Raw genomic sequence first — 21,852 nt, 5'->3', positions numbered from 1 at the left:
CCCCAAATTCTCTGTTCTTGTGCCTCTCCTTTTCTCTCTCTACACATCCTCATTAGGTGAGCTCATTAGCTCTTTTGACTTAAAATATCATCTCTGCGCTGACGATACTCAAATCTACCTTTCCTCCCCTGACCTCTCCCCTGCTCTCCTCACTCGTATCTCCAACTGTCTCTCTGCTATCTCCTCCTGAATGTCCCAGCGCTTTCTTAAACTTAACATGTCTAAGACTGAGCTGATCATCTTCCCTTCCTCCCGCATAACCTCACCTACCACAATTTCATTATCCATTGATGGCACAACTATCTCCTCTAGCCCCCAAGTGCGATGTCTTGGAATAATCCTTGACTCCTCCCTCTCCTTCAAACCACACATTCAGTACCTCTCACAAACCTGCCATTTCCATCTCAAAAACATCTCCAGGATTAGACCCTTTCTCACCCAGGACACTACTAAGACCCTCATCCACTCACTGGTCATCTCCAGATTGGACTACGGCAATCTCCTTCTATCTGGCCTCCCTCAAAAAGGCCTCTCTCCACTCCAATCTATCCTCAATGCTGCTGCCCGTCTCATCTTCCTCACCAAACGTACTACATCCACATCCCCTCTCTTGCAGAACCTTCACTGTCTCCCCTTCCCATTCAGAATCCAATTCAAGCTTCTCACAGTCACCTACAAAGCCCTCACACACTCTTCTCCCTCTTACAGCTCTGACCTTATCTCTCTTTACATTCCTACCCGTCCTCTTCGCTCTGCTAATGCACGCCGTCTCTCCTGCCAACTGATTACCTCCTCCCACTCCTACCTACAAGATTTTGCACGTGCTGCTCCCTATCTCTGGAATTCTCTACCTCTCCCCATCTGACTCTCAGCCTCTCTACGAAACTTTAAACGGGCTCTCAAGACCCATTTCTTCACCAAACCCAGCCCACCCTCCTCCTAACCCTCTTGTCTATGCTCACTGTCTACCCCTTCTGTGTCACCCCGGTCTGTTAGCACCTCACCTTTTAGATTGTAAGCTCGCGAGAGCAGGGACTTCTTTCCTCAGGGTGTAGTATGGTATGCCGGCGGTCGGGCTCCCGGTGACCAACATACAGGCGCCAGAATCCCGATCGCTGGCATACCGACAGCTGGGCGAGCGCAAATGAGCCCCTTGCGGGCTCGCTGCGCTTGCCATACTGCGAGCACGGTGGCGCGCTACGCGCACCACGCTATCTATTCTCCCTCCAGGGGGGTCGTGGACCCCCAAAAGGGAGAAGAAGTGTCTGTATGCCGGCGGTCGGCATTCCAGCGCCGGTATGCTGGTCACCGGGAGCCCGACCGCCGGCAAAGTGAAGACCACCCCTTTCCTCGTGTGCCTTTCCTTTTCTTACTTACACAATCTTATACTCCCTTTGATGGCACCTAACCCTGGGTTTTCTATACCTGTCCTATATTGTCTTGAACTGTAAGTGCTGTTTTCATGTTTGATCATTTGATTATGTACTGTGTAATGGGCGCTATATAAATAAAGGATAATAATAATAACAGTAATAATTTACACATTTTGCTTTGTTATTATAACTATGTTATTGGCTGTATTATTGGTAGGGGCCCCCACAAGCCTCTGGCCATGCTGCCACACTACCCGTGCTCCAGAGGTACACAAGTATGGAGGAGGCAGGGTCATAAGCAGCCCAGACATATCTCCAGTTGTGGCTAAAGGCATAGACCCCTGCAGCTCTGTTTACGGGCAGATATACAACGATATCTATCAGCTATGCACGCAGGTGGAAGCGCAGGTGACTGCTCCTATTCTCCAGCCAGAGTGGGGGCAGTATGACTAACAGAAGGATGGATGCTTGGGGGAAGGGAGCTACGTACAGGGAACTAACACCATTTTTATTAATTTTTTTGTCTACTGAGTGGAACAAGCATAAAAAGATGAAGGTCCTGATATAGAGGTGGACCAGACACACTGCCGATGATGAACGTAGCAGAGCGTCTAAGTCACGCCGTGCACGCGCCCGTGCAGAATGTCAGTTTACATTTCAGGCGCACGCAGGGAGAAGTGTATAGTACAGAGTATACGGTCGCTGACAGCTGGCGTCTCAGTCTTTGCACATTTAGACGCACGGATGTCCACCATGGTAGGACATAGATGCAGGCGCTACTGTGCCTCTGAGTCAGCTCCTAAAACATTCACATCAACAATACATCCCCCTACGTAGGAAATTCCACCTGCCTGTACAGGGGTCACTCATTTACATCATTGCACATACAGTAAGAAGGGCAGAACTTGGTGCGTGTAAATATATAGCGAATATTTTGAACGTCGGACTTTATAGGGAGTTCCACTCATTTGTCTCTATTTCAGTCATGTTTTCCTGACTAGCTGGACGCTTTGAGATGAAAGGATGGCCGCTGTGTATATGACATGCTCTGTGCTCACATTCCACGTCTGCGCTGTGTTTATAGAGCCGTTCTCTCCTTACACAACACCAGGGCGCAGAGATGGCTTCAGCGTGCTGCACCAGGCCTCAGACAGGAAACCATGGCCACAACCAGCGCATGAGACACATGTGGAAACGTGTAGTCTATCCGCTTCAGTTGTCTCTAGTGTAGTGTTGTTTGCACAGAATATAGTTAGGAGCAGGATCCGTGGATGACATGTATACATTACTTAGAGAGAGCTGTCAGAGTGCATGTTGTACTTTGGGAAGTTTTCTACAGAGATCAAGGATAAATTCACCGCTAATTACTCCATGATGTGTGGCGGGCACAGAAATAGGGCTTATTCTGTGAGGGTGGACTCCATACAGCAGTCGACATAAAAGTCTAAAAGCTTCGCTTTTTCCGAGCTTTCCTCTTTTGATAGCCGTCGGATCTGTCTCTGGTTGTGGCTGCTTTGCAGAAGTGCAGCACTATGGCTCCAAAACCGGAATTAAAGTGATTGCATAAGCAATCACTTTACTTTGTAGACTTCACAAGGATGGGCTCTTATCCTGCGTTCCTGCATGGAAACTTTACTGCATATCCTGATAAATCATTTCTCATTGGCATGATATGCGATATACGTGACTAGCTTGGTAGGTAGGTGGTCGGTACTGTAGCAGGGAACAGAATCTGTAAGCAAAAGCATGGACAGACATAGCAGAGGTCACAGATGCTGGATCAGGAAGGTCACAGACACAGGATCAGAATGGTCACAACAAGATCAGAAAGGGTATAGTAAAGCAGAGGTTCAGTACATAGGAAATAAAGGTACAGTACTTCAGGAGCTCAGGATTAAAAGATGGGTACCGTAGACACTTTAAGATTATCGGTGCAATCTGGCTGGTTGGGACGGAAATTTGCTAATACATGGTAGCAAATGGCAATTAACCATTTGCTTACAATACAAACACCGGAAAACAGACAAAAATGGCCGTTTAGACAAATTGGTTTAATCAGTTTCATTGAAACAATTTATCCGAGCAACCATGCTTGTCTGTATAAATCGTGATACTCTGCAGTGGATGGTGCTTAGAGAGGGCTGGAACCAGAGTGACGTCAGTAATTATACAAAAGTTCCTTAAAATTTCAGGGATAGCCACAAGCCAGCCACAAGTTGGCATCAGTGATAGCTTGCAGGAAGGAAGCAGGTACAGAAGAAGAAGACCAGCCCATGGGCAAAGGCCGGAAGAATGATTGAGGATCTATTCTAGGTAGACCTTAGTTATGGGAAAGAGCGTGGCAATTACAGTTTAATGCCAAAAAATTTAAAATCATGCACTTGGGTCTCAATAATCCAAAGGCTAAATATAGTAATAATGGCACTATACTGGAAACTACTGAGGAGGAAAGGGAACTAGGAGTCATTATTTCATTTTCAGGTGACATAAAGGCAGGTAAGCAATGTAACACAGCAATGAGGAAAGCTAGTCAGATGCTTGGCTGCATTGGGAGAGGAATCAGCAGCAGAAAGAAAGAAGTAATAATGCCACTGTATAGGTCATTGGTACGGCCTCATCTAGAATACTGTGTCCAATTCTGGAGGCCATATCTTCAGGATATGGCCTCCAGAATTGGACACAGTATTCTAGATTTTAGTTGCCCTTCTTTGCACAGTCTCTAATGTATTAATATCCTTCAAAATTATCAGGAGTGATGGACCCACCTCTGCCTGCATGTTCTCCCCACCAGCCATTCGGTTACTATGGAGTCTTTCTCCCGGAATACATACGATTTACAGACAAGCGAGATGCCAGCTGTCCATATCTCAACAGCAGCATCCCGTCCACCAGAATGCCGGCAGCGGGGCGAGCACAAAGAGTTGTGGACACCCACGAGTGGGAATAGTCCTGTTTTGCCAGGATTACGGCTGGCGGCATTGCCGGCTGGCGGGTCAAAATTCTTACCGCCGGGATCCCAACAGCTGGCAAATTGAAGGGATCCCTTCCCTCCAGCAATTTGGCTGGAGGAGACCCGCCCAGAGGCAGCGGTAATCTGTACTGCCCATGATAGATGAAGTGACCTTTCCTGTGGGAGCATTTAGCTGGTCCTGGATCTAGATCATGCATTTCCTGATAATTGGCCATTCCTGGATAGCTGCCTGCCCTGACCTCTGTCCCGAGGTCAGGGCAGGCATGTTACATATTTTCAGCCTATAGGAGTACTGTACCTATGTCTTTCCTATTATTTCCCAGTATCATTTGATAGGTTTCTCCTAAGTTTATGGGGCCAGAATTAAGCCTCATCTACACAAGACCTGGGGTCACTAAATATTGGCAAGCATGTCCAACTCTATGAACTGCTGTAGGTGACGACCTTACTATCTCAATTATAAACTTTTCTGGAAATTTACCAGCTGCTGTTACAGGGATTATTTTATATTTCCAGGGACAATTTACTAAAACCTGGGTCTGTGCCTGTATATTCAGAGAAGCTAGCAGCTGTCAGCTGCATTTAGCTACAAATAAATACAGCTAGAAGATACTAGTTTGCACCTTGACATAACCATCTGGCGCTGCTTTTACAGTGGGGGGCAAATTTAAAATGTGCCGACAGATTTAGAGGTGAGATGGGAGGTGCACCATACCTCACTGTTAAATCACTTTGTAAAAAAAACTGCCCAGTACTTTCCCTGCATACAAAACAAAACTCACACCTACACGAGCCTCGCAACACGGTTTGTCCAGGTGTAAATGTCCCCCCTTTAGCTGGAATTGTGCCCAGGTATAAGGACGGCTCTGAGTTAATTGGACTCCACTGTATTCCTTGGTGACAATCACTGATACTCAGTGACAAACAGTATTATTTTCAACTAGGTGATTCATCGCGCCCTACGGGCGCTCTTCACACCGTCGTTTGGGGCTACGCCCCGTTAACCCCTGCACACCTTTGGACATACGCAGGCCGGTAGATAACAGAATCAGAAACACAGGGCAGTATAGAGGGCATACAGAAATGGTGTCCGGTTGAGAAAAGATAGAGAGGCGTAGGGGGGGGGGGAAGGGAATGTACAGAAACGCGGTGCGACCTGTAAAGGATAGGGAGAGTCAGGGTGGTAGGGAGAGGATAAAGAGAGGGAAGGTGTTAGATAGAAAATACCGTTGCAAGAGGCTACGACCCATTAACCCCTGCACGGGCTTCAGCTGTGCTATAATTGTTATTATATGGAGTTTTACCTGCAAAAAAGTTTATGCTATTGGGTAAATATTGCAAGGGGGAAGGGCGTGCGATTGTCAAGGGGACGTAGCCCTTTGTGAGGGCGTAAAGAGTGGCCGCAGGGCACAATGATTAACATAGTGTAGTATATACTGCTAGTGTATGCAGCGCAGCTTATACACACAGTGGTCACAGGTATCAGAGCCGCGTATACACACAATGGACACAGGTAGCTGAGCCGCTTATACACACAATGGCCACAGGTAACGGAGCCACGTATCCACACAGTGGCCAGAGGTAGCAGGGCAGCTTATACACACAATACCCACAGGTTACAGAGCCGCTTATACACACAGTGCCCACAGGTAGCAGAGCCGCTTATACACACAGTGCCCACAGGTAGCAGCGCAGCTTATATACACAGTGGACACAGGTATCAGAGCAACGTATCCACACAGTGGCCAGCGGTAGCAGGGCAGCTTATACACACAATACCCACAGATAGCATAGCCGCTTATACACACAGTGCCCACAGGTAGCAGAGCCGCTTATACACACAGTACCCACAGGTAGCAGAGCCGCTGATACACACAGTACCCACAGGTAGCAGAGCCGCTGATACACAACGTGCCCACAGGTAGCAAAGCAGTTTATACACACAATGACCACAGGTAGCAGTGTTGCTTATACACACAATGGACCCCGGTAGCAGTGCCACTTCTACACACAATTCCCATAGGTAACAGAGGCACTTATACACACAGTGGCCACAGGTAGCTGAGCCGCTTATACACACAATACAATAGCCACAGGTAGCAGCACCACTTATACACACAATGGCCACTTTTAGCAGCACCGCTTATACACACAATGGCCACTGGTAGCAGTGTCACTTATACACACAATGGCCACAGGTAGCAGCACCACTTATACACACAATGGCCACAGGTAGCAGTGGCGCTTATACACACAATGGCCACAGGTAGCAGTGTCACTTATACACACACAATGGCCACTGGTACCAGAGCCGCGTATACACACAGTGGCCACAGGGAGCTGTGCCACTTATACACAATGGCCACAGGTAGCAGTGTCGCTTAGACACATAATGGCCACAGTATTACTTTTTTTTTATTAATCCAATGTCCATTGGTAGCAACTATACTCACAGAAGTTCAGTGTGTGTGGGGGGTTTATGGGGTTCAGAGGTGTTGCGGGTGGTGGAGGGGTGGGTGCAGTGACACGGATGGTGGAAAGGGTGCAGAGGTGCTGTGGGTGGGGGAGGCGTAGGTGTGGAGGGGGCGCGGATGGGGGAGGGGGTCTAGAGGTGCTGCGGGTGGGGAAGGTGCAGGTGCGGAAGGGGAGTGTAGATGCTGTTGGTGGGGAGGGGTGGGTGCGGGGGGCTGTGGATGAAGGAGGGGGTCTGGAGGTGGTGTGCATGGGGGAGGGGCGATGTAGTGGGGGGGTGTTTGGGGAGGTGGGGTTGCAGGGGGGGTGAAGTTGGGTGATAGGTTCTAGAAGTGCTGCCGGTGGAGGGGTGGCTGCAGGGGAGCCGTGGATGGGGTCCGGAGGTGCTGCGTGTGGGGGAAGTGTGGTAGGTCCACGACTGGGGGAAGGTGTCTATAGATGATGGGGGTGTGGTGGGGGTCCGGATGCGCTGTGGGTAGGGGAGGGGGTGGGGGGTGCTGCGGGTGTGGGTGCTACGGGTGGGGGAGGAAGCGGGAGTGCCGCGGGTGGGAGGGGTATGTGGCGGATGCTGTGGGTGGGAGGGGGGGCATGTGCAGCAGTTGGGGGGCAGATGTGGTGGATGCTGTTGGTGCGGTGGGTGGAGTGGAGGATGCGGGGGTGTAGAGGGGGGGGAGAGGTGGGTATAGGGGTGCGGGGGTGCCGCGGGTGGGGGAGGGGTGGTGGGTGCTGCGGGTGTGGGTGCTACGGGTGGGGGAGGGGCATGTGCCGCGGGTGGGGGTGGATGCTGTGTGCCGCGGGAGGTGCGGGGGGGGGGGAGGTGGGTATGGGGGTGGGTTGGGGGAGGGGAGGGTGCGGGGGGGGAGAGGTGCGGGGGGGGGTTTGGGGGTTGTGGGTGATACGGGTGGGGGAGGGGGCGGGAGTGCCGCGGGTGGGGGAGGGGTATGTGCGGGGGACAAATGTGGTGCTGCGGGTGGGGGCGGGAGTGCCGTGGGTGTGGGAGGGGTGGGGGTGCTGCGGGTGCTACGGGTGGGGTAGGGGGTGCGAGGCGGATGTCGCGGGTGGGGGGGAGATGTGGTGGATACTGTGGGTGCCGCGGGTGGGGGAGGGGCGGGCTTTATGGTGCGGGGGTGTAGCTGGGGGAGTAGTGGGAGTGCCGTGGGTGGGGGAGGGGCAGGGGGTGCCGTGGGTTGTGGGTGCTACGGGTGGGGGAGGGGCATGTGCTGTGGGTGGGGGCTGGATGTGGTAGGTGCCGCGGGTTGGGTGGATGGTGCAGTGGGCGGGGGAGAGGTGGGTATGGGGGTGGGATGGTGGAGGTGCGAAGGTGCTGCGGATGGAGGAGAGGGCAGGAGTGCAGCGCGCGGGGGAGGGGCGTGTGCCGCGGGTGGGGGGCGGATGTGGTGAATGCTGTGGGTGCCGTGGGTGGGGTGGAGGGTGCAGCGGGAGGGGAGAGGTGGGTATGGGGGTGGGATGGGGGAGGTGCGAAGGTGCTGCGGGTGGAGGAGAGGGCAGGAGTGCAGCGCGGGGGAGGGGCGTGTGCCGCGGGTAGGGGGCGGATGTGGTGAATGCTGTGGGTGCCGCGGGTGGGGTGGAGGGTGCGGGGGAGAGGTGGGTATGGGGGTGGCGGAGGGGGAGGGAGTACCACGGGTGGGGGGCGAATGTGGTGGGTGCCGCGGGTGGGGTTGGGGCGGGGCAGGAAGGGTGGAGGGAGCGGTGGTGTATGGGGGGGAGAGGTGGGTATGGGGGTGCCGCGGGTGGGGGAGGGGTGGTATTAGCTACGGGTGGGGGAGGGGCATGTGCCGCGGGTGGGGAGATGTGGTGGATGCTGTGGGTGGGGAAGGGGCAGGTGGGGTGGAGGGTGCGGGGGTGTAGCGGTGGGGAGAGGTGGGTATGGGGGTGGGATGGGGGAGGTGCGGGGGTGCTGCGGGTGGGGGTTCAGCGGGCGAGGGAGGGACGTGTGCCACGAGTGGGGGGCAGATGTGGTGGATGCTGTGGGTGCCGCGGGTGGGGAAGGTGCGGGGGGGGGGGGAGAGGAAGTTCCAGTTTTAGGAAGAAATCACTGAAATAATTTCAGATATTTATAAAATAAGTACGTGTGGGGGGTGGGGTGGGAAAACTGACAGGAGAGAGGTGGGAATGGGGGTGGGGGAGGTGCAGCTGCAGGGGATGTGCAGGTGCAGGGGTGTGGTGGGGTCTGGATGCGCTGCGGGCAGGGGAGGGGGTGCTGCGGGTGTGGGTGCTATGGGTGGGGGAGGGGGCGGGAGTACCACGGGTGGGGGGCGAATGTGGTGCGTGCCGCGGGTGGGGGAGGGGCGGGGCAGGAAGGGTGGAGGGAGCGGTGGTGTATGGGCGTGCCGTGGGTGGGGGAGGGGTGGTATTAGCTACGGGTGGGGGAGGGGCATGTGCCGCGGGTGGGGAGATGTGGTGGATGCTGTGGGTGGGGGAGGGGCAGGTGGGGTGGAGGGTGCGGTGGTGTAGCGGGGGGAGAGGTGGGTATGGGGGTGGGATGGGGGAGGTGCGGGGGTGCTGCGGGTGGGGGAGGGGGTGCAGCGGGCGGGGCAGGGACGTGTGCCGCGAGTGGGGGGCAGATGTGATGGGTGCCGCGGGTGGGGAAGGTGCGGGGGGGGGGGGGAGAGGTGGGTATGGGTATGGGGTTGGGGAGGTGCAGGGGTGTGGGGGTGTACGGGGGGAGAGGTGGGGGAGGGGCGGGGGTGCCACGGGTGTGAGAGTAGGGGGGCGGCGCGGTTTGTGGGTGCTACGGGTGGGGGAGAAGGCGGGAGTGGTGTGGGTGGGGGAGGGGCGTGTACCGTGGGTGCGGGACAGATGTGGTGGGTGCTGTGTGTGCCGCGGGTGGGGGAGGGGCAGGGGGTGCTGCGGATGGGGGAGGGTGCGGGAGTGCGGCGGGTGGTGCTGCAGGTGTGGGTGCTACGGGTGGGGGAGGGGGCGGGAGTGCCGCGGGTGGGGGAGGGGCGGGAGTGCTGTGGGTGGGGGATGGACGGGAATGCCGTGGGTGGGGGAGGGGCATGTGCTGCTGGTGGGAGAGGGGCGGGAGTGCCGCTGATGGGGGAGGGGTGGGGGGTGCTGCAGATGTGGCTGCTATGGGTGGGGGTGGGAGTGTCGCGGGTGGGGGAGGGGTGGGAGTGCCGCGGGGGGGGGGGGGGTGCTGCAGATGTGGCTGCTATGGGTGGGTGAGGGGGCGGGAGTGCCACGGGTGGGGGAGAGGCGGGGGGTGCTGCAGATGTGGGTGCTATGGGTGGGGGAGGGGGCGGGAGGGCCACAGGTGGGGGAGGGACGAGAGTGCCGCGGGTGGGGGAGGGGTGGGGGGTGCTGCAGATGTGGCTGCTATGGGTGGGGGAGGAGGCGGTAGTGCCGCGGGTGGGGGAGGGGCGGGGGGGTGCTGCAGATGTGGCTGCCATGGGTGGGGGAGGGGAGGGAGTGCCGTGGGACGGGGAGGGGCGGGGGGTGCTGCAGATGTGTGTGCCATGGTGGGGGAGTGAGTGCCGTGGGTGGGGGGTGCTGCAGGTGTGAGTGCCGCGGGTGGGAGGGTGCGGGCGTGTGCCGAGGGTGGGTGGCGGATGTTGTGAAGGCTGTGGGTGCCGCAGGTGGAAGGGGGGCGGGGGCAGCAGTCAGTGGTCGTCTACGGCATTCTCCTCCGGACTGTGCGGTAGCTGAGCAGTCAGCGGCTGCAGTGTCACCAGGGTGCAGGGAGTGTACGGAGAGGGGGGAGAGAGGGGAGTGGGCGGAGATTGGGAGGGGACTGGGCAGGGATGGGCGGACCGAGGGAGGGGACTGTTTTGGCCTGCATCCAGCCACCCAGATCCCAGATCTGTGACTGTGACTCCGCCCAGCGTTAGCAAATGAATCACAAAGTCACAGATCTGGGCTATTATATAGGAGATTCTATTATTAGTTCCAGTTTTAGGAAGAAATCACTGAAATAATTTCAGATATTTATAAAATAAGTACGTGTGGGGGGTGGGGTGGGAAAACTGACTGCACACCCTAATTCTAAACATAATAAGTGGTGCTACCATGCTGGGACTTGTAGTACCACACAGAAAAAGAGAAAATGCATGTGCACACTCTAAACACTAAGGACTCTAGTATTAAGAACAATTATAATAAGCTCTGCAATTTAACATGGAGTAAAACTGAGGTTCTTAGCATAAATTGCGGCCAACAAATAAGGGCCCATCTACCATGGCCAGGTGACCTTGTCAGGTGAGTCCCTAACATTCCAAAGGTTCAAATCCTGGCCCTTCAGGGGCAAATGACGATGCGTTGAAGCTTCGTAGAACTCCATCACCTTTCCTGGTGTACACTCCATTACTGAGAGTGCCCAGCGCCAAAACACACAGGACAGGTCCACAAAACCAACCTCTGTTGTGTTTACCCTGCATTGGCCCAAGAGTGTTTTAGCTGTACCCACCTGTATGCATTGTTCTATTCTGGAGTCTGTTATAGTTACAAAAAAACAAAAAATCTAGAATTTATTTACAATATTTAATAACAATATTTAAAAAAGAAAAAATAATATATGATATTTACTGTATATTTCTTGTTGTTGACGTGGACTGGATTCTTGTCCCACCCTGTGCTACAGTTGAGGGATACGGGGATCATTGTTTGTCCTTGAAAAAACAGTGGGACTGTGCATAAATATTTTTGAGAATACTGATAACTAGAGATGTGCGGAAGGCACTTTTAGTATTTTGTGTTTTGGTTTTGGATCTGGTTCCCCGCTCGTGTTTTGGATCTGGATAGGTTTTGCCAAAACCACCCTTTTGGGTTTTGGATCTGGATGATTTTTGAAAAAAGCACAAAAACAGCTAAAATCACAGAATTTGGGGGTAATTTTGATCCTACGGTTTTATTAACCTCAATAACATTAATTTCCACTCATTTCCAGTCTATTCTGAACACCTCACACCTCACAATATTGTTTTTAGGCCTAAAAGTTGCACTGAGGTCGCTGGATGACTAAGCTAAGCGACACAAGTGTGCGGCACAAACACCTGGCCCATCTAGGAGTGACACTGCAGTGGCAGACAGGATGGCGCTTTTCAAAAACTAGGCCCCAAACAGTACATCATGCAAAGAAGTAAAAGAGGTGCAATGAGGTAGCTGTATGACTAAGCTAAGCGACACAAGTGTGCGGCACAAACACCTGGCCCATCTAGGAGTGGCACTGCTATGTCAGACAGGATGGCACTTAAAAAAACTAGTTCCCAAACAGCACATCATGCAAAGAAAAAAAGAGGTGCACCAATGTCACTGGATGGCTAAGCTAAGCACAAACACCTGGCCCATCTAGGAGTGGCACGCAGTGGCTGAATGTCGAAAGTGGCCTGCAATTTTTTGGGCCACCTACAGCATCTCCTGCACACCCCTGTCATTTCTCCAAAAATTCTGCACCACCAAATTAATTGTATGTGCAAAACATGAGACGTGCTGGAATTTGCCGAGATGTAATACACGCACAATATTGGAGACACAGGAGAGTGTACCCCAAACCACACACAGACGGCAAAGCCTGTAAAAATTATTTGGATAATAATAACCCTTTTATTTGGACAGAGTTATATAACAATATGCGGCACAGAAGAGCGTACCCCTAAATCACACAGGGCAAACCCTGTAAAAATTATTTGGATTAAATATTAATAACCCCTTTATTTGGAGTAAATAATATACAGCACAGGACAGCACCACTGGACTTATACGGCAGTACCCCTGAACTTATACGACTGCACCACTGGACTGGACTTATATGGCAGTATCACTGGACATATACGGCAGTACCACTGGACTTATACGGCATTATCACTGGACTTATACCGCAGTACCAATGGACCTGGACTTATACGGCAGTCTCACTGAACTTATACGGCAGTACCAATGGATTGGACTTATACGGCAATTACACTGGACTTATACGGCAGTATGACTGGACTTATACGGCAGTACCACTGGACAGGACTTATACGGCATTATCACTGGACTTATACGGCAGTAACACTGGACTTATACGGCAGTACCACGGGACTTATACGGCAGTACCACTGAACTTATACGCCAGTACCACTGGACTGGACTTATACGGCAGTATCACTGGACTTATACGGCAGTACCACTGGACTTATACTGCAGTATTACTGGACTTATACGGCCGTACCACAGGACTTATACTGCAGTATTACTGGACTTATACGGCCGTACCACAGGACTTATACGGCAGCACCACTGGACGTATACGGCAGCACAGGGACACCACCACTGGACTGATGCAGGACAACACAGCACCACTGCAATGGATTGGACTTATACAGAGGCACTGGACATATGGCAGCAGAGGACACCACCACTGTGACTGGTCTGATGCAGCACAAGACACCACCACTGGACTGATGCAGGACAACACCGCACCACTGCAATGGACTGGACTTATACAGCAGCACTGGACATATGGCAGCAGAGGACACCACCACTGTATCTGGACTTGTGCAGCCCAAACATCACCACTGGACTGATGCAGCACAAGACAGCACTGGAATGACACATAAGACAGAGCAGGTCGCCACACCACTTTCCCACACAGACAGACAGTGAGGAGACAGACACGTCCTCTTGCTACACTCTCCGGGACTGGAGTGAATATGGCGTTGACGTGAGGCCCCTTATATGGAATCCAAAACCTGCGAGAATCCAACAGCGGGATGATGACGTTTTGCCTTGTTCTGGTTTCCGAGTCTGGCAGGAAGCCGGGCTCGGATATGGGAACGGTACGTGAAGTTCGGAAGGGTTCGGTTCTCTCAGAACCAAACCCGCTCATCTCTACTGATAACTGGCCTGGTCTGGGCGGGATTCTTGTACCACAGCTTTGGCTGCCACCAGGACAGAACATAAGGTGGCTATTTGGTTGGGCACAGTGTAAATCAACTGAAAACCAGACATGGGATTCATGGCTCATTGGGGTATTTGATTGGCCTGTCCATTCCAGTTAAAAGGTTGAGACTTGACATAAAAAGGCTGCAGCCATATTGTCCTCACTGCTTGGTATGAGCCCATTATATAGGTTGATATTAACGGCTTATCGCCCCCAGCCAGTATCGCACACTGGAATTGAAAGTATAGATTTCACGTTCACTATATATTTTTTTTGTATTTTTGCCGTATTGAGCAAGGCTTTATTCTAATAATAAAAGTCTGGTTTAGGGCGATGTGATAACGAGTTGGGTGCTGCGCTCTTTCTGATAAGCGTGCTGTAGTCTGTAGTACACTCCACACAATGATATATGTTACAGCAGTGCCATCTGGTGGCAGCTACACATATTTATTTTCTTTCTGTAACATTGTTATAGGGCTCCCTCCTGTGGATAATTTAAATATGTAATAATGTCTGTTCCTACTATGGAACTAACATCTGTTTGCTTTACACAATACCACCACCACCACAGGTAACAAACACAGAATTTTACCAAATAAACAAATATCTGGAATCACAGCATTAATCCTTATTTTTATGTATACTATTATTACAGTTACATAATACAGAGCAGGAATGCAGGAGCACACTGTACACGCTACCCTACGGGCGCTCATCACACCGCCGTGTAGCCCTGTGGTTATAACTGGGCTAATAAGGCTAGTAATATTTACAATATATATATATATATACACTGCTCAAAAAAATAAAGGGAACACTAAAATAACACATCCTAGATCTGAATGAATGAAATATACTTTGTTCTTTACATAGTTGAATGTGCTGACAACAAAATCACACAAAAATTATCAATGGAAATCAAATTTATTAACCCATGGAGGTCTGGATTTGGAGTCACCCTCAAAATGAAAGTGGAAAAACACACTACAGGCTGATCCAACTTTGATGTAATGTCCTTAAAACAAGTCAAAATGAGGCTCAGTAGTGTGTGTGGCCTCCACATGCCTGTATGACCTCCCTACAACGCCTGGGCATGCTCCTGATGAGGTGGTGGATGGTCTCCTGAGGGATCTCCTCCCAGACCTGGCCTAAAGCATCCGCCAACTCCTGGACAGTCTGTGGTGCAACGTGGCGTTAGTGGATGGAGCGAGACATGATGTCCCAGATGTGCTCAATTGGATTCAGGTCTGGGGAACGGGTGGGCCAGTCCATAGCATCAATGCCTTCGTCTTGCAGGAACTGCTGACACACTCCAGCCACATGAGGTCTAGCATTGTCTTGCATTAGGAGGAACCCAGGGCCAACCGCACCAACATATGGTCTGACAAGGGGTCTGAGGATCTCATCTCGGTACCTAATGGCAGTCAGGCTACCTCTGGCGAGCACATGGAGGGCTGTGCGGCCCCCCAAAGAAATGCCACCCCACACCATTACTGACCCACTACCAAACTGGTCATGCTGGAGGATGTTGCAGGAAGCAGAACATTTTCCTTGGCGTCTCCAGACTCTGTCACGTCTGTCACATGTGCTCAGTGAGAACCTGCTTTCATCTGTGAAGAGCACAGGGCGCCAGTGGCGAATTTGCCAATCTTGGTGTTCTCTGGCAAATGCCAAACGTCCTGCACGGTGTTGGGCTGTAAGCACAACCCCCACCTGTGGACGTCGGGCCCTCATACCACCATCACGGAGTCTGTTTCTGATCGTTTGAGTAGACACATGCACATTTGTGGCTTGCTGGAGGTCATTTTGCAGGGCTCTGGCAGTGCTCCTCCTGTTCCTCCTTGCACAAAGGTGGAGGTAGCGGTCCTGCTGCTGGGTTGTTGCTCTCCTACGGCCTCCTCCACGACTCCTGATGTACTGGCCTGTCTCCTGGTAGCGCCTCCATGCTCTGGACACTACGCTGACAGACACAGCAAACCTTCTTGCCACAGCTCGCATTGATGTGCCATCCTGGATGAGCTGCACTACCTGAGCTACTTGTGTGGGTTGTAGGGAGGTCATACAGGCACATGGAGGCCACACACACTACTGAGCCTCATTTTGACTTGTTTTAAGGACATTACATCAAAGTTGGATCAGCCTGTAGTGTGTTTTTCCACTTTCATAGTGAGGGTGACTCCAAATCCAGACCTCCATGGGTTAATAAATTTGATTTCCATTGATAATTTTTGTGTGATTTTGTTGTCAGTACATTCAACTATGTAAAGAACAAAGTATTTAATAAGAATATTTCATTCATTCAGATCTAGGATGTGTTATTTTAGTGTTCCCTTTATTTTTTTGAGCAGTATATATATATATATATACACACTAAACGACAATAACCCAAACTCGCGCTATATAGAATTTGGCAGCACCTCAAATGAATGTCCCCCTGCTAGTGGGAGATATACAGATAATGGGTAGGAGTATTCAGAGGGCGCACTATGACTTCAAACTCCAAATATTTGGAACCAGCATAAACCAAGTGGCAGTATTTTTTATTTTTTTATTTTAATACAACATTAAAAATATTAAAATCATACAGAAGTATAATAATTCATAAACACATCATTTGTTTGTGCATATATAACATTTCATAAAAACTGTCATAAACCCAACGCGTTTCGTCCTATAAGGACTTCATCAGGGGTATGGTTTGTAGCTGGTCATGGAGGAAAGAGGAAGCAAAGGAGTAGAAAAACAAAAGATAGAGAATATCAAATAATATCGTGGAATGCATTTCGATTTCAACATACTTTTTCTTTTATAAGGTACCTAATATTATTTATAATGTATGTTCATTCAACTGATAAACATGAATAGATCGTCAATACATACAAAGTATCATCAGACAATGAGAAAAGAATAAAAAATTCTCACTGGACATAATTTAGACGACTACTACTTACTATGGATACTGTTTCGGATAGGTCCCGTATAACCATAAGGTTTATTATTAGTGATAACCGTATTCCACTGTTAATAAAAGTATTTGAAGTATGGTACTCTAGAAAGGATAAAGTCTATTAAATGGGATCCAGTTACTTTCCATATTTTAAACTATAAGATAATAACCGTCACTCACATTGAATAATACTCAAATATCAAAGGTCTTCCATATGGAGTATGGTGAAAGTGTCTAAAGAAAAAGAGGGGGGATTGTTTCAAACTAAGTTTAATTTATTTTTGTGACTAACCATATGTAATAGTCATACTCACATTTTGGTTCAAAAAATGCTCATAGTCAATAATAAATTGTCTTCAATGGTTTGGGGAAAACCAGATAGAATCTAAATAAATAAAATGGATTTGAATAAGGTGTGTATGGGCCTCAAATCAAGATTCTATTCTCAAGATATATAAATTGACTTACTTTTTATTAAAAAGACACCAATCAGGAATCCAGATAAGTCAAAGGTAACCGACTAGAAATAAATAAATTAATGGGATAAATTCAATTAAATTAACTGAAAAATAAATTATAAAGGAAAGGGGAATAGGCTGATTACTTACATGATGAGATCCTGGACCTAGTGACTGCCTTCTCTCCTCAATGTCAAGTGAATTGAGTTAAGAGGGCCTAGCCTATTTATACCTATGAAGGTATTACATCACTTCCTTTATCACCTAATAGGTCCAGCAGCAAAACAGCTACAAAGGGCTTTTATTAGAGACTCCAGATGTAATCCTATTGTTAAACCTAAAAGGTTTACACTCATAAGTCGATGGAATAATATATAACATAAATAAAAGAGTTAATTTAAGCAAAAAATCATTAATTGTGATTGTGCGTTCCACCCGTCGTATCGTGGAACGCATGGACTTCCGTTTAGATTTGGCAGTTTTCCGTCCAAATAAATTGAGCCCAAAGCAAATAATAGTGTATTTTGATTAAGCCCAGAGAGGGTGCATCCGATCCGGGATCATCATAGTTCCCGATCGGTGCAGCGATGGAAGGGAAGGAGGGAGAATCCGTATCCACGGGCCCGTGCGTTCCAACTGGTGCCAGGTGGAACGCAACGCGTCACTTCCCGTGTGTTCCACCTAATACCAGGTGGAACGCAACGCGTCACTTCCGCATTACGGACCCATGCGCTCCATATTAAGGATGGAACGCTGTACGTCACTCCTGCGACAGGTGCTCTTGCGTTCCACCTGTCCGGACTGCGAGACGTACGATGTCAATTTTAGTATCTACATATCAAAAAAAAAAAGAATACTTAGAAAAAATATAATGTTATATAAACTCACTCTAAAGTCTCCCACAATTTTGACCGAGTGTAACACAGTGGAATTTGATCATTAATTTCTCAAAGTCTTTACAGGTGACAATGACAATATAATATGACAACAGGTGACAATGATAATATAATATGACATACAAAAAAATGATTATCACATGAGTTAATAGTTGGTAATTAATGTTCATAAACCTTATCGGTAAAAAATAATACAATTCATATAGTCATAATGAGAGGATAATGGGAAAATCACAATAAAGTACATAAAAGAAATAGTCCCAAATATTAAGTTATTTATTATTATAACATACTGATGATCTAATTTAGGTTCATTCAAGAAGTATCTCCAAGGGGACTTTTCTCATTATTGGGGGCTAAAACCTACTTAAATGAGGGGTATCTAGTATTTGATCTAAACAAATGATTAGACATCCCATATCATCAGAGTAATTATTCCTTATCGTAGGGATGTATAGATATAACATTTCCAATCAGTACTCCATTCTAAACAGAATGATGGACCTGACTTAGCAACCCAGAAAGGAGACTATATCGATGTTCTCATTGAGACCAATCGGATGTAAAGTATTCAGTGTGTAGATCCAATTTATTATTGACTATGAGCATTTTTTGAACCAAAATGTGAGTATGACTATTACATATGGTTAGTCACAAAAATAAATTAAACTTAGTTTGAAACAATCCCCCCTCTTTTTCTTTAGACACTTTCACCATACTCCATATGGAAGACCTTTGATATTTGAGTATTATTCAATGTGAGTGACGGTTATTATCTTATAGTTTAAAATATGGAAAGTAACTGGATCCCATTTAATAGACTTTATCCTTTCTAGAGTACCATACTTCAAATACTTTTATTAACAGTGGAATACGGTTATCACTAATAATAAACCTTATGGTTATACGGGACCTATCCGAAACAGTATCCATAGTAAGTAGTAGTCGTCTAAATTATGTCCAGTGAGAATTTTTTATTCTTTTCTCATTGTCTGATGATACTTTGTATGTATTGACGATCTATTCATGTTTATCAGTTGAATGAACATACATTATAAATAATATTAGGTACCTTATAAAAGAAAAAGTATGTTGAAATCGAAATGCATTCCACGATATTATTTGATATTCTCTATCTTTTGTTTTTCTACTCCTTTGCTTCCTCTTTCCTCCATGACCAGCTACAAACCATACCCCTGATGAAGTCCTTATAGGACGAAACGCGTTGGGTTTATGACAGTTTTTATGAAATGTTATATATGCACAAACAAATGATGTGTTTATGAATTATTATACTTCTGTATGATTTTAATATTTTTAATGTTGTATTAAAATAAAAAAAAAATAAAAAAAATACTGCCACTTGGTTTATGCTGGTTCCAAATATTTGGAGTTTGAAGTCATAGTGCGCCCTCTGAATACTCCTACCCAATATATATACACACACCTATAAATGTATGTGGGGCTGCTATATACAGTACAATTTTCTGGGAAGCCCCATAGGGTGAAGGTGTCAGGGCGCGTGGTAGGAGCATACTTACCTACTCTCCCGGAAGTTGCGGGAGGCTCCCGTTTTTTGGGGTAGCCTCCCGCACCCCCGGAAGAGTAGGCAGATCTCCAGCATCCTGCTCGCACCCTAGTTATGCGGGCAGGATGAAGAGATAAACTCCCATATACGCGAGTCCGTGGGGTGGGGAAGTGGTTAAAATGACGCAAATTGCGTCATTTTAGCCCCGCTCCCTTCCCGCGGACCTGCAAATCGTGGCGTTTCCTGATGTGGGGCGGGGCTTACTGATGTCGTAGCCCCGCCCCCTGAAGTCTCCTGCAGTGTCTCCTCTCCGGGATTGTCCCAGAGAAGAGATATTAAAAGTCGGCAAGTAGGGGTAGGAGTTAGGAAGCTTCTAGTGGCTGCACACGGGTGAGAGGGGGAGACCTCCTGGGCGGTTGGGGTGGAGCGGTTGCCCTGTCTGGCGGAGGTGACGTCAGCCTCCCGGGAGAGCCCGGTGATGTAGCAGCGGAGGAGAGGTAGAGGTTTCCCAGGCACAGCTAAGAGTGGAGGGGCTGAGAAACAGCAGGAGCGGAGATCCCCGCGTACGTACTAGGTGGCTGTGGGTGTTGCAATGCAGGACAACCAGCGGGAGTGGAGAGCACCGATGCCAGCCACGTAAGAGCGGCGGCAGGCAGCGTTGCAACGGAGGCGGAGGGGCCAGTTCCACTCATCGGAGGTGTGACGCAGGCAATATACTCCCCTTTACCCAGTGGTGATGACAACTGGCGGTGGGGAGAGCAGGAGATTAGATCAGAGGAGGCAGCACTGAATCCATCCCACAGGGCGGAACAAAAGTAAGGGTCAGCCCTTATAGCAAGTGTGATGTCAGTGTATTAGAATGCTTAATATTTGTAGACACTCCCTTAGTAATATGTGTAAGCCTGAATCTTCAGTGATGATCCCTGGGACCAGGGGGATGCTGGGAAGTGGGTGGTCCAGTGTGCAGTGTGCCTGGAGTTGGTGATGGAATAAACAGCACAGCAGTGAACTCACATGTCTCTGTGTCCTGATGACTGGATTTACAAACGTATGAACAAAACATGGTGTCAGAAGAAGTTTAACTTGGACTGCTAGTGCTCTCAGAGTGTGAAAGATTCTTGCAGAAGTCTGTGGCTGTGATACTCTGTGTCTGCAAAGCCTGCCGTGTGCTCCTCTCTTCAAACAGTGAGTAACCATGGATAAATTAGCTCCTCCAACCGGCATGCTGATGTCTGGTAACTTGTCTGAAAACTGGAAAAGATTTAAGCAAAGGTTTAATATATATCTTGCTGCATGTGGAGCTGATTCAGAGGCTGACAAAACGAAGGATGTGCTGGACATTTATAATAGCTTTCAGTTTGCTGAGGGGCAGAATATGGTGCTATCTTCTATAATGCAAAAGTTTGAAGATTACTTTGTGCCAAGGAAAAATGTAACATATGAAAGATATAAGTTTTTCACATGTGATCAGAAGTCTGGAGATGGATTTGATCAGTATGTTACAGAGCTGCAATCACTCAGTAAAACCTGTGAGTTTGGTGATTTAAAGGATTCACTGATTAAAGATCGTATTGTCTGTGGAATACCTGATAATGGACTCAGAGAGAGACTGCTGAGAGAGCAAGACCTAACACTAGAAAAGGCAGTGACTATGTGTAGATCTGCAGAAATAACTAGATTTCAAGCCAAAAAGTTACACAAGGACGCTGCTGATGCTGCTGTATATGTAGTGCAGAAAACAGAGCAAAGCAAACCTCCATTCTGTTATGATTCCAGTACTCCTGACCGGAGGAGATCTAATGACAATGGCCAGAGTACTGGAAGGGGAATGCTCGTTACGGGAGCTAGAAAGACTAGTTGCCCCTGGCGCCCTAACTCTATTGTCTCACCCGTGCTATCAAAAATCCCTTGCGAGACTATGGTTTCTTGAGCCCCTGGCAGCCACGTTTGAAAGGCGGATTATGTCTGCCCAACTCCGGTGCCCCCCGGTCTTAGTGAGAGACAAAGGGAAATCCGAGGCAGGATGATGACAAGAGGACCTCTGACTGACAACAGGCCAGGGGCAACAAGCTAACTAATCAAACCAGAAGTATGCGCGGAAAAACCGGCAGATAAAAGGACAACCAAAATCCACTAGTCCGTTACTCCTACCCAGCACCGCTGGATACCAGAGTGGATCTGTGGGAGCGGAATCCTCCGCAAAAGCTCCGGAACACAAATGATAAATAATAAGAAATAAAGCGGCCAAGCCGCAACACACGGCTACGCCGTGACTCACGAACACCACTGAATGTTTAAAGGTGCTCAGTCAGGACTCCAGGAAC

The sequence above is a fragment of the Pseudophryne corroboree genome, chromosome 10, assembly GCF_028390025.1.
Source record: "Pseudophryne corroboree isolate aPseCor3 chromosome 10, aPseCor3.hap2, whole genome shotgun sequence".
NCBI classification, from domain to species: Eukaryota; Metazoa; Chordata; class Amphibia; order Anura; family Myobatrachidae; genus Pseudophryne; species Pseudophryne corroboree.
This window is presented reverse-complemented; position numbering follows the sequence as displayed.